Source organism: Carassius auratus, chromosome 29, assembly GCF_003368295.1.
Source record: "Carassius auratus strain Wakin chromosome 29, ASM336829v1, whole genome shotgun sequence".
NCBI lineage: Eukaryota > Metazoa > Chordata > Actinopteri > Cypriniformes > Cyprinidae > Carassius > Carassius auratus.
The window spans coordinates 20,103,507-20,116,869 of record NC_039271.1 but is presented as its reverse complement, the minus strand read 5'-3'; the positions used below and the strand labels follow the sequence as shown (position 1 = coordinate 20,116,869).

At 36.4% G+C, this 13,363-nt stretch overlaps 1 long non-coding RNA gene across 1 annotated transcript; it reads left to right on the top strand.

The window, feature by feature from the left end:
- Positions 1–10,902: 10,902 nt before the first annotated feature.
- Positions 10,903–12,191, top strand: LOC113048341 (uncharacterized). The gene is made up of 3 exons (XR_003276443.1): positions 10,903–11,071; positions 11,450–11,596; positions 11,884–12,191. It is a non-coding gene; the product is annotated as an uncharacterized LOC113048341 (long non-coding RNA).
- The last annotated feature ends 1,172 nt before the right edge of the window (positions 12,192–13,363 follow it).

Here is a 13,363-nt window from a genome sequence, read left to right as displayed (position 1 = left end):
TTCAATAAAGACATTACATTCACAAAAATGTTGAAGAAGTAACTACCTGGTTGACCTGGATGACCCACAACTGATTTCTGAGTTTAAAAAGTCTCTTGTTTGTCCTTAAAAATTAAACTGTCCACGATTCTTCAGAACAATTCTCTTGGTCCTGCACATTCTTCTTAGGGTGCTTTCACACTTGGTTCACTTGCCTGGTCTGAACCCGAGTTCGGTTTCTCCCCCTGCCCCCGCTGGACTGTATTCATATTATAATATTTGAGTCTGAACCGCGGTTCGCTTGTGTCATCAAGCCAGCAGCTGTTTACCCTGTTGTTTGGTAACGTCAGCACAGGAGAAGGCGACAAATGCATAACATTACTCTCCGCACTTTTATGTATTATGTTTTTGAACTGTTCGTTTTGTTTATAAACCTTCGGTAGATAACGGCACTTGCGTCTGTCTTACGAATGTACTGAAAATGCTCTAAAGAACGTTGAGTTTTATTGGATCTTAGTGCTGCGTTTGACACAATTGACCACAACATTCTTTTGCATAGACTTGAACACTTTGTTGGCATCAGTGGAAGTGCATTAGCATGGTTTAAATCGTACTTATATGACCGCCATCACTTCGTAGCAGTGAATGAAGATGTATTATATCGATCACAAGTGCAGTATGGAGTACCTCAAGGCTCAGTACTAGGGCCGCTACTCTTCAAAGTGCAGTATGGAGTACCTCAAGGCTCAGTACTAGGGCCGCTACTCTTCACGCTTTATATGTTGCCCTTGGGAGATATCATCAGGAAACATGGTGTTAGCTTTCACTGTTATGCTGATGATACTCAGCTCTATATTTCTTCGTGGCCCGTTGAAACACACCAATTTGAAAAACTAATGGAATGCATAGTCGATATAAAAAATTGGATGACGAGTAATTTCTTACTGCTAAATTCTGAAAAAACAGAGGTGTTAATTACAGGACCAAAAAACTCAGCTTTTAATAAATTAGAACACTGTCTAAGACTTGATGGTTGAAAGGACCTCTACATCCCTGAAAGACAGTGGAGACCAGGACAACAAGAGCCCCAGATACATATCCCCAGTAAAGACCTTGTTTCAGAGGACCACCAGGACAAGACCACAGGAAACAGATGATTGTTCTGCACAATCTGACTTTGCTGCAGTCTGGAATTGAACTACTGGTTTCGTCTGGTCAGAGGAGAACTGACCCCCCAACTGAGCCTGGTTTCTCTCAAGGTTTTTTTCTCCATTCTGTCACCGATGGAGTTTCGGTTCCTTGCTGCTGTCACCTCTGGCTTGCTTAGTTGGGGTCACTTCATCTACAGCGATATCATTGACTTGATTGCAAATAAATGCACACTATTTAACTGAACAGAGATGACATCACTGAATTAAATGATGAACTGCCTTTAACTATCATTTTGCATTATTGACACACTGGGCCCTATTTTAACGATCTGAAACGCAAGTGTCAAAGCGCCAAGCGCAAGTAACTTTGTGGGCGGGTCTCGGCGCTGTTGCTATTTTCCCGGCGGGATAAATGGCCCTTGCGCCCGGCGCAAATCTAAAATGGGTTGGTCTGAAGTTATTCATTATTCATAGGTGTGGTTTGGGCGTAACGTGAAATAAACCAATCAGAGCGTCATCCAACATTCCCTTTAAAAGCAGGTGCGCAAGTTCCATTATGGATTGCTATTATTATGGTGTATTTACCTGGCGCACGCCAGGAGCGGTTCACAGCTGAGGAGACAGCTGATGTTCTTGTAAGAGCAGTGAAAGACAGAGAAGTTGTGTTGTATGGGGATGGGAGAATAATTAGCCTGAATAATTTGTAAGCTAGATTTATGCCTATTTTTTCACATCTTCGTGGCACACCACAATGATTTCCGTCATCTCATGTGTTAATATTTTTTTAGTGTAAGAATTTTTGATTTGCAAAAATAACTGTTGCATCTGTGTAGATTACATGAGCAAAGTGTATGCGCGTTGTGCATGCTATACATTATGGTCAAGCATGCACCCTTAAAATAGCATAATGAACAACGCGCAACGCGCCACTGACTTTAGACTAGTTTTTTCTGGTCAGTGGCGCAATTGTTTAATGGAACAGGAAAATAGCACCAGGGATTGTTTGCGCCGGAACACGCCTCCTTTTTTGCGCTGAACCGCCCAGGGAGCGCAAGTTCATTCACTAGTTTAGCGACGTGCTTCTGTGAAGGGAAAAGCGTGCTTTGCGCGGGTGCAAAATAGGAATGACACATGCGTCGGTGTACAAAGTCAATTGCGCTGGGTGCAAGATAGGGCCCACTGTTTTCCTAATGAATGTTGTTCAGTTGCTTTAACGCACTCTATTTTGTTTAAAGCGCTATATAAATAAAGGTGACTTGACTTGACTTGAAGGCGAACATAAATGAGATGTACAGCTCTCTGCTTGATAGCTCTAAGTAAAGTGAGTGAAAAACACACACAAACACACATTTTCATCAAATAATTTGCGGTTCACCTCCGTGATTTGGTACGATTGCGTTCACATAAGCAGCAAACCATATCAGAGTTCACATGAAGCGTACCCCAGACCACCGTTTTTAAGTGGACTCTGGTACGGTTCGCGGGTGTGCATCCGAATACGGAAGACAGCGTTCACATCATCCAAACGAATCGAACTCTGACATCAATCGAACCCAGGTGCGCACCAGAAGTGCTAGTGTGAAAGCACCCTTACAGATTAATACAATCAAAGTTAAGCTCTTCAAAACTTTATAATGGCAGTTGAGAGTGTTCCAGATTTTGAAGCAAAATGATGTGTGTCAGTCCATCATATAAAGTATTCCACATGACTCCAGGGGCTTAATATATGGAGTACAGTATGGAGTACCACAAGGCTCAGTACTTGGACTGTTGACTTTTATGTTACCCTTAGGTGATATCATCAGGGATCATAGTGTTAGCCTTAACTGTTATACTGATAAAACTCAGCTCTATATTTCTTTACTAGGATTCATTGATCCGATACTCTGGATCGGTATCGTCACCGATACTGGCATTTTCTGCGGATCGGGTATCAGTCAGTTGACATCAATCCAAATTCGTTATTGTGCATGTACTATTCTGTGTTATTGTTGAGACCCACAAAAGGCACAAAAACATTAGAAAGCACTAAGACATTTTAATGGACATATTTCAAGTGTCCTGAAGCTGTTCCATGTGAGGCACATATTAATATTGAAGTCATTAATATCATTAAGTGCCTTGCGCTGCTTATATAACTTTATTTTTATTTTTTATTATATTCCTTTATTTGTATAGTTGTATTTTATATTTGATCTGTATCTGTATTTGTAGGCTCTATTAGTGTTATCTGTATGCACCATGGGTCTGAGAGTAACACAATTTCATTTTTCTGTATGTATGTACTGTACATGTGAAAGAATTTACAATAAAGCAGACTTAACTTGATTAAATTCAAGTTCACATAAACTATGCTTTCCTCTGCGGCTGTCTGTCATCCTCCACATGTAGTGTTTGATTACTACAGTCAAAACCATGCAACTCTCTTCAAGAGCACACAGTAACCGAGGTTACTGACACTTCGTATCAATATCTCTTCCCTTTGTACTAGTTATGTCAAGTTTGTGAATGAATTGTAAATGAAGTGACCCCAACTAAGAAAGCTAGCGGTGACAGCGGCAAGGAACCAAAATGCCATCGGTGAGAGAATGGAGAAAAAACCTTGGGAGAAACCAGGCTCAGATGGGGGACCCGTTCTCTGACCAGACGAAACCAGCTTTGGTTTTTTGAGATCGAAAAATGCAGTTTTACAAATTCTAGAAATGTGGCTTTCTAAGGAAAGATTGCGATCAAATAGCACACCTAGGTTTCTAACTGATGATGAAGAATTGACAGAGCAACCATCAAGTCTTAGACAGTGTTCTAGGTTATTAAAAGCAGAGTTTTTAGGTCCTATAATTAACACCTCTGTTTTTTCAGAGTTTTGCAGTTAGAAATTACTCTTCATCCAGTTTTTTATATCGACAATGCATTGCGTCCATTTTTCAAATTGGTATGAATATATATACAAATATAAAACGTGAAAAGCAACGGTCCTAGTACTGAGCCTTGAGGTAGTGCTGCGTTCGACACCATAGATCATGACATACTCATAGATCGATTACAAAACTATACAGGTATTCAAGGGCAAGCTCTAAGATGGTTTAGATCCTACCTGTCCGATCGCTACCATTTTGTTTACTTAAATGGGGAGTCATCTCATTTATCATCAGTAAAATATGGAGTGCCACAAGGATCCGTCCTAGGTCCCCTTCTATTTTCAATATACATGTTGCCCCTTGGTAATATTATTAGAAAATACGGAATTAGCTTCCACTGTTATGCTGATGATACTCAGCTATATATATCAACGAGACCAGATGAAACTTCCCAATTATCTAAGCTAACAGAGTGTGTTAAAAATGTAAAAGATTGGATGACAAAGAATTTTCTCCAATTAAATTCGGATAAGACGGAGATATTAATTATTGGACCAAAAAACACTACACAGAATCTTGTAGATTACAATCTGCAACTAGACGGATGTACTGTTACTTCCTCTACAGTCAGAAATCTGGGTGTTATATTAGACAGCAATTTGTCTTTTGAAAATCATATTTCCAATGTTACAAAAATTGCATTCTTCCATCTTAGAAACATTGCCAAGCTACGAAACATGTTATCTGTTTCTGATGCAGAAAAGCTAGTTCATGCATTCATGACCTCTAGACTGGACTATTGTAATGCACTCCTAGGTGGTTGTCCTGCTTCTTCAATAAACAAGCTACAGGTCGTCCAAAATGCAGCAGCTAGAGTCCTTACGAGGTCAAGAAAATATGATCATATTACCCCAATTTTACAGTCTCTGCACTGGCTACCTATTAAGTTCCGCATCAGTTACAAATTATCATTACTTACCTATAAGGCCCTAAATGGTTTAGCTCCTGCGTACCTAACTAGCCTTCTACCACGTTACAACCCATCACGCTCCCTAAGGTCACAAAACGCTGGACTTTTGGTAGTTCCTAGGATAGCAAAGTCCACTAAAGGAGGTAGAGCCTTCTCACATCTGGCTCCCAAACTCTGGAATAGCCTTCCTGATAATGTTCGGGGTTCAGACACACTCTCTCTGTTTAAATCTAGATTAAAAACACATCTCTTTCGCCAAGCATTCGAATAATGTATCTTTTTAATTGTGAGTGTAGTTGCATCTGATCAAAGGTGCATTTTTATTCATTACCTTGGGTTAAACTAATTTTACTTTGTTGGATCAGCAGCTATGCTAATGATGTCTGTATTTTGTTTCTATGTTTTGCCACGGGATTCACATCCCGTGGTAACTAGGATTTACACAAGCTCCAGTCTGGATCCAGAACACCTGAGAAGAGATGATGCTGACCCTCAGAGGACCCCAGATGATGCTAACCCTGAATGAACAAACAGAACTAACAATTATTCCTAATTGTGTGACTTAATCATATAATAACTTAATAATATTGATAGTTCATCGTCTAGCTGACTACGTCTTGTATTATTATAATTTTTTAGTTTTTCTAAAATCCTGTCAAATGTGCACAAACTACTAGCTACTACTAAATATTGTAGAAACATAATTTTCTGTAAAGTTGCTTTGTAACGATTTGTTTTGTAAAAAGCGCTATACAAATAAACTTGAATTGAATTGAATTGAATTGAATAGTCCATACTGCGCTTGTGATCGATATGATACCTACGAATTTATGGCGGTCATATAAGTACGATTTAAAATATGCTAATGCACTTCCATTAATGCCAACATTGTGTTCTGGTCTATGCAAAAGAATGTTGTGGTCAATTGTGTCAAATGCAGCACTAAGATCCAATAGAACTAATAGAGAGATACAACCACGATTAGATGATAAGAGCAGATAATTTGTAACTCTAAGGAGAGCAGTCTCAGTACTATGATACGGTCTAAATTCTGACTGGAAATCCTCACATATACAATTTTTCTCTAAGAAGGAATATAATTGTGAGGATGTAGGAATTTAATCAACTATTTTCCTTTCAAATTCACAAAAAGTAAATTAATATTGCTCGTATAAAAGTAAAATTACCACTGAAATCAATAAAAGGTAGACAATACAGGTGCTGTATATACATTAGAATATCATCAAAAAGTTTATTTTACTAAATCTGTTTCTGTGCAGGTGTTTTGAGTTAATTAGCTGATTAGATTGTGGCACCAGGTGTCTTCAATATTGAACCTTTTCACAATATTCTAATTTTCTGAGATCCTGAATTTGGGATTTTCCTTAGTTGTCAGTTATAATCATCAAAATTAAAAGAAATAAACCTTTGAAATATACCACTTTGTGTGTAATGAATGAATATAGTATTTCACTTTTTGAATGGAATTAGTGAAATAAATCAACTTTTTGATGATATTCTAATTATATGACGAGCACCTGTTAATTTCTTTTAGAAAACAGATTTGTTTATTTTCTCCATGTATCTGTTATTCTGTATGGGGAGTTATGTTTGTAAATTGATTTTCCAATAAATGAAAATCTGTTTGTGAATCTGAAAGCTTTAAAGATGATGACACATTTCAGTACAAATTCCAAGCCATGTTTAATTAAATTTGAAACAACCACAAGCTTAATATTTATTGTTTTAATTCTTTAAATTAACTTAAAATTCTTCATGAGTTGAATCTAATCCTTTTTTAGAATGAAGATCAAGATACCTGACTTTAGTTATCACCAGGGCTGGGGAGTAACGATATTCAAAAATATGAAAATACATTTTAAATAAGGGGTAATCAGATTACAGTTACATCTGAAAAGTATTTTAGATTACCAGTGATTACTTTTATTTTTATGTAATTTATTAATTTAATATTTAAGTAAACCGTTTGGGTATTTCAACCAATACTGCGATTTTCTGTTGAAACATAAAACTGCGTGCAGCTCCTAGTGAGTGATACATGCTCATCATCACCACACAAACATTCTCCTAGAACTCACACTTTGCATTTAGTTAACAGATCCACAGATCCATACGAATCATGCATGAAATAAAAGCTTATAAAGTCAAACGATAGCTTTATGTGTTTTACAGATGAACTTGACTTCTTTATTCATTCGAAATGTTCAATAACAGATCATCTTTGTCTCAGTAATCCAAGTTCATGATCAGTTGATTCTTTTAAATCAATCTTTTAAAAGAATCATTTCTTTTGTTGAACTAATTCAGTGTGGGAACCAATTGTTCATGAACTGGACAGGGCTATACTAGTCTCTGAATGAATACATAGACACAAAATTATTTAAAAAATAATTGTCTCTGCAAGTATTCTCGTAAACACATTCGGTTATATCTTAAGTGAACATATACAGTGGAGAAATAAATCTCCTGTGCATTATTATATTGGATCTGTGCACTCGGTCTTAAAGGGGTAACAGCCTTTAAATACCTGCTGTTCCATTAGTGGCACCTGCTGTCAGAGAGAGACATTTGCATCTCATTCGCAAAGGTAAAATCTGACCATTCTGTTTTTACTTAATTTTTTACAAATTTTTATTTAGCCCCTTTTTTGGATAGTAATTCAAATGGTATCCTCTGGTTTAAAATATTTCTATAAGTTATGATATTTCTTTAAGTTGTATGATTTTTTATTTGATTTGATTTCAGTTTGAAGTTAGTTATTTATTTTAATTTCACAAAGAAAAATGCAGCATTTAGTCTTTTGTCTAATAATAAAAGGACACATTTTTATTTATAATTTGTCTTAAATCTCTTTTTGTAAAAAAAAAAATATATATATATATATATATATATATATATATATATATATATATATAAATAAATTGTGAGTTATATAGCATCAGAAGTTTATTAAATCTTTACATCCAGATATGCTTATTTAGTTTTTGCTGATCATGCTGATTTGTCCATACTAGGTTTAGCCAATGTCTATATTTTTTTTACAGGCTAGTTAAATTAATTTTTTTGGCTACCAAAACCTGAAAAATGCCTGCTACCAGGCATTTTGAAATGTTGTGAGCCCTGAGGTGTGTTTTCCAAAAGCATCATTAATAGCTCATTGCTTGTGACCGTGGGAAATGAGCCCTGTCAATTCTGACTCCGCGATTCTTTTGCAACTCTTTTCCACTTAAAGTTTGCTCCATTCATTAAACAAATCTATTGGAAAACTGTGCCAGTTGTTTTGGCTACTTTCATTATGTGTTTGGTGTGTCTGGATTCGTTTTGAAGCTTGGAATGCAGCATGAAATGGCACAGAATCCTATTCATTGTATTCAAATTTAATTTATATTGATTGGAAGATGTTGTTGTTTTGTTAATAGTAAAATTCTGTGGACAATTGATGTTGTTAAAAATAAAATGCAAAGAAAACAACTCTTATGGCTGGTAGATGTCAGAAAGCATAGAAACAAGACAAGCAAACACTCCGTGGGTGGTGTTATTAGTTGCGATCGCTTCACACTTTCTTACATTTAGATACAAGACGGACTTTCTTACAGCAAAATCTGTGACATCGATAGCTTTCTGAATCTGTTTTATCCTCTGAATCCAACCTTTATCATCATATAAATTTGTTTTCTGTATGTGAATTTCTTTTTTAACACTGTCATTGCATCTACACTTGAAAGTATAAAATCTGGCAGATCATCAGTTAGGATGGATATTATTAATGAAATATTCTGTAGGATGTATGAAATAAAAGCTAAGGGTATGTCTACACAATTCATTTTATGTTCCTGCACATGTTGGTGTGGAGGGAAATGAAGAAACTCTTAGAATAAAGCAAATAGTTCTACATACAGTATTGTTCAAAATAATAGCAGTACAATGTGACTAACCAGAATAATCAAGGTTTTTAGTATATTTTTTATTGCTACGTGGCAAACAAGTTACCAGTAGGTTCAGTAGATTGTCAGAAAACAAACAAGACCCAGCATTCATGATATGCACGCTCTTAAGGCTGTGCAATTGGGCAATTAGTTGAAAGGGGTGTGTTCAAAAAAATAGCAGTGTCTACCTTTGACTGTTCAAACTCAAAACTATTTTGTACAAACTTTTTTTTTTTCTGGGATTTAGCAATCCTGTGAATCACTAAACTAATATTTAGTTGTATGACCACAGTTTTTTAAAACTGCTTGACATCTGTGTGGCATGGAGTCAACCAACTTGTGGCACCTCTCAGCTGTTATTCCACTCCATGATTCTTTAACAACATTCCACAATTCATTCACATTTCTTGGTTTTGCTTCAGAAACAGCATTTTTGATATCACCCCACAAGTTCTCAATTGGATTAAGGTCTGGAGATTGGGCTGGCCACTCCATAACATTAATTTTGTTGGTTTGGAACCAAGACTTTGCCCGTTTACTAGTGTGTTTTGGGTCATTGTCTTGTTGAAACAACCATTTCAAGGGCATGTCCTCTTCAGCATAGGGCAACATGACCTCTTCAAGTATTTTAACATATGCAAACTGATCCATGATCCCTGGTATGCGATAAATAGGCCCAACACCATAGTAGGAGAAACATGCCCATATCATGATGCTTGCACCTCCATGCTTCACTGTCTTCACTGTGTACTGTGGCTTGAATTCAGAGTTTGGGGGTCGTCTCACAAACTGCCTGTGGCCCTTGGACCCAAAAAGAACAATTTTACTCTCATCAGTCCACAAAATGTTCCTCCATTTCTCTTTAGGCCAGTTGATGTGTTCTTTGGCAAATTGTAACCTCTTCTGCACATGCCTTTTTTTTAACAGAGGGACTTTGCGGGGGATTCTTGAAAATAGATTAGCTTCACACAGACGTCTTCTAACTGTCACAGTACTTACAGGTAACTCCAGACTGTCTTTGATCATCCTGGAGGTGATCATTGGCTGAGCCTTTGCCATTCTGGTTATTCTTCTATCCATTTTGATGGTTGTCTTCCGTTTTCTTCCACGTCTCTCTGGTTTTGCTCTCCATTTTAAGGCATTGGAGATCATTTTAGCTGAACAGCCTATCATTTTTTGCACCTCTTTATAGGTTTTCCCCTCTCTAATCAACTTTTTAATCAAAGTACGCTGTTCTTCTGAACAATGTCTTGAACGACCCATTTTCCTCAGCTTTCAAATGCATGTTCAACAAGTGTTGGCTTCATCTTTAAATAGGGGCCACCTGATTCACACCTGTTTCTTCACAAAATTGATGACCTCAGTGATTGAATGCCACACTGCTATTTTTTTGAACACACCCCTTTCAACTAATTCAACTAATTGCCCAATTGCACAGCCTTAATAGCGTGCATATCATGAATGCTGGGTCTCATTTGTTTTCTGAGAATCTACTGAACCTACTGGTAACTTGTTTGCCACGTAGCAATACAAAAATATACGAAAAACCTTGATTATTCTGGTTAGTCACATTGTACTGCTATTATTTTGAACAATACTGTATACCATTTAGTAAAGCAGAAGCTAAAGTATACATTAGAACATGTACACAATCAGTATGGCAGATTGGTGTAACCCAAATTTCGACCTCTGTCTTGAGGGCATTGGCTACGTGCTTAAAAGTACAGAACAGTCTGTTTCTGAAGGCCTCAGTTGAACTTTAGACCTTAGAAGACGTCTGCAGAAATAGAAGAAAACAAGCTGAGTATGTACATCATGTATTCAAATTTGAGGTTAATTTACAGTCTTCTGAGCAATGCTCAAATTCCAACAAGCAACAACTATCGGCTGACTGTTCTGAAATAGGGAACTGAAACCAGACTGCAGGGCTCATCTGATATTTTTGGATTAATCATTTAACACCTCTTGATATTTGCTGCAGAGACGGTTTTTAGTTTTGATCACAAGTTCCTTTGTTTCGCAGAGCTATAAGAGGAGGCAATGTACCCCTCCTGGTTTAGCTCAGGTTGAGTTCAGACTGGACCCTTCTAGCTGGACTTAGTCTTTGCTCACCTTCTTCTTTATCTTTGATTCCGGGCTCACTTGAATACTTCGAACTTCTCTCAGGTTTTATTCATCTCAGATATGATTATTATTATATTATTTGTTATTATATGAATATTATTATAACTTTTGACTTTTGATATACAGGTATTGTTGTATACTTTGTATTATTATTTGTAACATCTTGAGTACTTTTGAATATTATAATGCATTTTGTATTACTCTTAATTGGGCAACACCCATCATATATGGATCGCTTTTAAAACTATATTAATTTTGGGATTTGTATTTTCTATATTTAAAGCTGATTTTAATACTTACTAATCTGTTTGTAAGTTATGAGTTTTATTCTCATTTCCTATATTCTTTGAATAAATTTGCATACTAAATTACCACCCCCACCGTCTGACATGGATTGAGAGTAATTTTTTTGCATCACAGATATATTGGGGTGACCATTGAACAGGTGGATTTATATAAAAACAGCTGATGTGGGAAGAAAGGAGAGTAGGAATCGAAGAGAAGGAGCTATCATTACATGTCTTAGAATTGGGCATACTGGACTTAATAGTACTTTATATTGAATTGGTAAGCACCCAATTAGCAAATGTATACACTGTATTCAACAAGAAACAGGTAAACATGTATTACTTCAATGTATGATATATAGTATTACTTCAATGAGAGATATAGTCTTAATTCAGTCAATGAAGAAAGTTAAATACCATGACTTTTATTGGGGAAATCAGTTAACAAGATATATGACTATTTTATTAAGTTTATTTAAGATTGTGAATTAAGAGAATATTGAATATAATAAGGTTGATTTTTTTTTTTTTTTTTCTTTTATATGGCCCTTTTCTCCGCCATCATAGATACTGCATAAATCTTGATCCACACTCCAGTCCAGTCGGTGGTGGTAATGCACCTATGAGCTGGTTTGAAAACTGCCAATAAAACACCAAAGATGAAGAAGAATTTCTGCTTTGTGTGAAGGGAACCTTTAATTGGGTGTGGTGACATGATGTCATAAATCTGCGCCACACTCCTGCATCTGTGATTCTGCTGAAGAAAGGTTTGTTTTTAATCCTTTAAAGAGTTTAAATCAATACAACCCATTCAGATTTAAAGAGAGGTTTTATAGTGGAAATTTATAATGTATGGTTAAAATCTATTTAATAACAGGAATGAACAGATTTTCATAGGAAAGCACATCCACCTGAGTAACAAAAGAGATGCATCTCATTTCACTCTAGTATAGTGTAGCGGTTTGTTTACTGGCGAGTAAGTAATGATAGAGTTACAGAACTTTTAAAAAGTCAGATGAGATATGACTAAATAAAACGCTTGTTAAAATGATTGCGGAGGCCGATATAATTCGGTCAGTGCTCTGTTCTCCAGCTCGTCAATCGTCGGCCCCAAGTTGGTTCTCGACCGAAGGCCGATGCCGCGCTTATCTGTGTGCGCGTGCCCAGTTATTCATCTCTTTTAGCCACACACAGAGAGAGAGAGAAGAGGATAATCCCATCTGTGGCTTTCAGGTAACGTCACGATTTAACTTCAGCTCAATTAGACTAAAAATACTACTTTGTTAATTCTGTGACACTGAAAAGGTAGTAAGGCACGCGGTGTGTTTTATACAGTCTATGGGCAGCTGAAGAGACTGGCTCATTTTCTAATAATGTTACCGTTAACTTGTTTAGACAAGTTTTTTTTTAATAATGTTAACGCCAGTTTAATTGTACAGATAATAGCAAAATTTAATCTGTAAATGGTCTACTTTTTTTTGGATACAGACATAATAACAACAAAACTTTGTGCACTTATAAAATAAAGATAACAAACAAGGTGTGCTGTCTGCAGCCTGTCTCCGCTGATCTTCATTTACAAACAAGTCATTAAAATGAAGTGTAACTCAGTGAATACTCAACGAAGAGACATGAGAGAGATATCTATAAAAGCTTGACATGTCTACTTTTAAACTAAACAAGTGCTGCCGAAAACATATATTCTGAGATAAAGTAATTCATATGAAAACAATGCGATGTCTATTTTTCATGTGTCCCTTCATTATATCTAATTCGACCACGCCCCCGCGCCGGACACGCTATTCAGATTCTAATGTTAAATAAAGTTTTTATTTTTATTTTACTGTTTGCTTCGCGATGAGAGGAATAAGATATAATTCAACCCAAAATGTGATGTGGTTGAGGATTTGACAAATGGATTTCCTCAGAAAAAAGAATGAAGCACTTTATTCAGCAGAGATCATAAACATGAGTAAGTCTCCTTTTATTTACTTATATACTTGTTCTAGTTTTCACATAACGTGTAAACATTTCACTAGTTAGACTA